The following is a 5,079-nucleotide window of genomic DNA, read 5'->3' as shown; positions in this document are numbered from 1 at the left end:
TTAATTTTATATACTGTTGCAAAGAGTGTTCTGTCCAGGCTGGATGCAAACTTAACTTCCCAGACTCCTTTACATTCTTAGGTTTTATTTCTCCAGGAATATCAACTTTTGAACTACAAACATTTTTGTGAGGGTAATGTCTAAGCTGTAGCCCAGATTTTTAACTCAAGAATACTTTTTTTTGTTTTGGTGGGGTATCCAGTCATGGGGCCTGAACTCTTGGCCTGGGCTCTTTCCCACAGATCTTCAGCTCAAGGCTAGCACTCTACCACGTGAGTCACAGCGCCAATTTCAGCTTTTTTCTTTTTTGCTTAAATGGTGCTGAGGAATCGAACCCAGGGCCTCATGCATTCGAGGCAAGCGATCTACCACTGAGCCACCTTCCCACCCCCAACTCAAGAATTTTTATAAAGATAGATGAACACACATATTACATATCCTGAGTCAACAAATATATGTGTGTGTGTGTGTGTGTGTGTGTGTGTGTGTGTGTGTAAAGAAAAAAAAAGAAATGTGATCTTAGCCACCAGTTCATTGCTAGCATAATCGCTCCTCTCACAAGATGGACATTTTTTTCCAGTTAAATCCTTGCTCTTATATCTGACTTTCATTGGAAAAAGAATTATTCTTCCATTCTTCTTTCTACAAAGTTGCATGATTAGCAAGCATGATTTAGAATGAGATAGGCCTCATACTTCATGTTCCACGTAGGAGTGGTCCTTTCTGTTTATCACTCCCATAAATCTACATAATGGACTTGGCTTTATTGTTTCAATGTTGCCTTATTTGTAGTCTTCTATATTGTATTGAACCTTTATACTTAAACACAGAACTTCTCTTTCTCCTATTATTGCTATTGTTTCCCTTACTGATAGCTCATGTACACTTGGGAAATAATGAACAGCACGTACACTCACAAAAAGAATGTTCTGAGAGTCTTCTTCCCATTTAAAATTCGCCTTAATTTACAGAGAACTTACAAAGTTTGAACTCAATGTACTCATGTATAATGTATTAATAAGCAATATAAATTTCATATTTTTTCTTTACTAAGTTGTCTCTGAAACACGTGTTACCTCAGGTCCATAGGTGTTCTAGTGTTATTTCAGTGAAGCCAGAAAATATTCATTATACCTCAAGCAGCACCATCGATTGTTACTGGAAGTAACTGTTACTGGATGTGGAAACTGACCCAGGAGAGGAATGGAACATAGAGGAATAACAAAGTTCAAGTTTCCTTGTGCTTTTCTTTTTAGAGTACAAGAAAAGTATCCCAACGCTTGAAGGAAACTCTGTCCCTGGCTTTTTCGAGTGTGTTCTTTACTCATAAAATTTTTCTGTAAACTTCTAGTTCAGAGCGTTACAAAAAGAAATAATGTACCATTTGAAGGCCAGCATAGAACAAAAGGAAATAACGTTGTTTTAAAAGTGTTCTCCTGCAAAGGAACAAAGACATGGAGGTTTCAAAGTGTCTTATGGATGGATATTTCACCCCTGAGATGATTCTCTTGATACAGGAGACAGTTATCAATTCCTTTGGTCTGGTCCTGAGTTCTCCAGAGCAAAACGGATTCCAAAAAAGCAGGATCCATTGAATATAATCAACAAAAGGAGCCTCTTCTCTTACCAGTACTTCTTTAAAGAAGGTCCCAAAAATATCTGGGATTTTTATTTGCTTGTTTGTTTAGTTTGTGCTGGTTCTGGGGCTTGAACCCAGAGGCTGGATTCTGTTCTTGAACAGCTGTCTTTCGTGTCCACCTGTCCCCAAAGCTAGTACTCTACTGCTTGAGCCAAAACTCCACTTCTGGTTTTTTGGTGTTCAATTTGCGATAAGAGTTTGACAGACTCTCCTGCCTGGTTTGGCTTTGTATTAAGGTAGTAAGAAAGCTAAGTGACATCAACTGTATAGACTTCTCTTTTGAAACAAGAAATATTAGATGAAGTTTATTGTAAAGCTAAAATTTGACAATTTTTAAAGGGAGAGACTATGTCTAGCAAAGAAGCCATAACTTAAATAACTCAGCAAAATAGGTGCACTGAATCATTTGATATTATTTTTTCTGCTTGGCAAGATTATTGATCTTGTCCTAACTTTTGGGGAAACTTAAGGCTATAATTGCACTTTTTGTTGGTTGTGGGGCTTGAACTCTGATCCTGGGCACACTCCCTCAGCTCTTCAGCTCAAGTTGAGCACTCTACGGCTTAAGCTACAGCACCACTTCAGGCTTTCTGGTGGTTAATTGAAGATAAAGGTCTCATGGACATTCCTGACCAGGCTGGCTTTGAACCACAATCATCTGGTGTCCAGAATAGCTAGGATTACAGGCGTGAACCACCAGCACCCAGCTCATATTTGTGCTTACGTGCACTGAATGACACTATGTAGACAAATGATGGAAATTTGAATCAAATGATGGCATTGCAGGTTTTCAGAAAATTTGTGGTAACAATAAATATGTCCTCCTTTTCCATGTTGTTTCATTAATGATTCATGAGCTATGGGACCCTTAAATTAGCATTCTCTGTCATCTGTGTAGGTGTATTTAGTATCAGGAAATGTTCATAGAGAAATATAGAAAGGCTGAGATTTTCAGAAAGCAAAGAAGATAAGGTAAGAATAAACAGCACAGAAGGAGATACATTTATTACACAGAGATTAACAAGTAGCCTAAGAGATTTAGAATGCTAAAGGTAATGAGGAATAAGACTCGTTGATAGCTATTTGTTCAATAACCAAAAAGAGTTCTCTAAAACAGTTTCTGGTATACCTTAGTTACTATCATTTATTGCTTAACTCTGGAGTTATTCCTTTTCTTCTGTCACAACTGTTACTTTGCCTCTGCCGTTTTGGTGCCATGACTAACCAAAAAGACTTCCAAATCTCAGACTACCCTTCTCATTGTGATTAGCAGTGACCATTCAAAAACCTGGAAGCTTTGAATTTCCAGAATTAATCTTCACTTGACATCTGAGCACATTCAAGCCATTAATTGCTGTCACCTAATGAACAAAATTTTTTTCAACATAATATCCTAATATAAGTAAAGTACATGAATTAGGGACTATTGTCAGGTGTCAGTATGGCAGGAGCAATTATATATTCCAAGTATGGGTTCTTTATTTTGCATTTACTAACTAAATGTTTTTTGGTTTTGTTTTGGTTTGGGTTTGTTTTTTTTTTTTTTTGCTTTTTAGCTCAAGGCTATCACTGTACCACTTCAGGCACAGCACCACTTCCAGTGTTTTTCTGTTTATGTGGTACTGAGGAATTGAACTCAGGGTTTCATGCCTGCTAGGCAATCACCATATCATGAAGCCACATTCCCAGATCCCTAAATGACTTTCTTAAGTTGACATTACATTTTCATCCAGTAACTATGTACCATAATATTGGCCAGGTGCTAGAAAATGATGTAGAAAAGAAAACAATATAGTAAATCCAGTAAAGCTAGATGGACAATGAATAACGCTCACAGTCTTTCAAGGGCATAGAGGGCTTACCTCATGGAGATGTATCAATACGCTGAATGAGACAGCTCCTGACCCACAGCTCACCTCAAGAATGAGTGGGCCATCTTGGGTTCCAGCCACCTGGGGACGTTGGACCACCTCCTATAGCACCCATTCTACCAGTTCCTGAGAGCGAGAGTGAGAGAGAGAGAGACAGAGAGACAGAGAGAGACAGAGAAAGAAAATAAAAATTACACTTAAATCGGGTGCCAGTGGCATAAAACTCTAATCCTAACTACACAGGAGGCTGAGATATGAGGATCATGGTTCATAGACAGCCCAGGCAGGAACAACTGTGAGAATCTTATCTCTAAAGAACCACCAGAAAATTGGAAGTGGCACTGTGGGCTCAAGTGATAGAGCGCTAACTTTGAGATGAGGAGCTCGGGAACAGTGTCCAATCTTAGAGTTCAAGACCCATGACTGAAAAGAAGTGAACTTCCCACCACAAGAAGTGGACTGAATAGCACGCATTGTCCTAGGGAGCATGGTAGAGAAGTCAGGCCATGCTTCCTGTGAACTTGAGGTCATAAGTGGGTCACCTGGCTTCTCTGTGCCTCTGTTTCCCCAGCTGCAAAACTGAACAAAGTGAAGGATCTCCTTCCTCATGGGGATAGTGTAATAATGAAAGAGAGCCATGTTTCGGTTCATAATCCCACACCTGTTCAATGATTTATAACAGGCCCCACCTGAGCCCTTTCTGGTATCTTCCTGTCATATGCTCACAGAATTGCCAAAACCTTATCTGAAGGCCTCTCCCTCTCTGCCTAGCCATTCTCCAGAGATCTCTCTCTGTATAAATCCCTTGTTACCTCACAACTCTCCTGTGAGGAGACTGAGGTCCAATGGTTGAGGCCCTACCAAGAGCTGCACGTGTGGTCAAGAATCCACTGCTGTGGACTGAGTTTGGAATAATCCATCTAAACCGATGACTGAGCATGACACCACATGTCTACCATCCCAAATACAGAGGACCAGGCTTGGTGGAGCATACCTTTCAGAGGAGAACTGCCATCCAGTCCAGCCTGAGCATATATTTAGTTTCTATCTCAGAAATGATCAAGACAGAAAGATGGCTCATCAGAGCCAGGGAGAGGAAACAAGTAGGGGGGTCATAATGCTCCCAGAGGGGTGTTTGACCCAGGGTAGGTTGGTGTTGGGACGCCCACTCACCTGTGATGCTGGGAGTAGCTGTTGGCAGCTGCTCCAAATGGGGCAGCAGCGATGGCGACAGCATTGGGGACACATGGGCCCAGAGCAGAAGACTCGGGGCAGGGACGAGGTCGGGGATTTATGCAGGCTGGCAGCACACCATTGCCTGAGGTTTGAAACCTGGCACCGTGTAAAGGGCCGGGTTGGGGTGGGACCATCATTTTTTTACTATACTTCAAAGTCACCTCGAGTCTCTTCCTCACCACTCAGCCACCTCTACCTTCCTCAACTGCTGGTAGTGGTGTAAACTAACAGGGAATCCCAGTGCTACCAGGCAGCATGGAATATAGGCGTGACCACCATTCTTGTATCCCATTGGTCAAAAAGAAGCATGAAAGAGTGGGGGTGTGGCCAGAA

The sequence above is a fragment of the Dipodomys spectabilis genome, unplaced genomic scaffold (assembly GCF_019054845.1).
Source record: "Dipodomys spectabilis isolate Male_0828 unplaced genomic scaffold, ASM1905484v1 ptg000583l, whole genome shotgun sequence".
Lineage (NCBI taxonomy): Eukaryota > Metazoa > Chordata > Mammalia > Rodentia > Heteromyidae > Dipodomys > Dipodomys spectabilis.
This window is presented reverse-complemented; position numbering follows the sequence as displayed.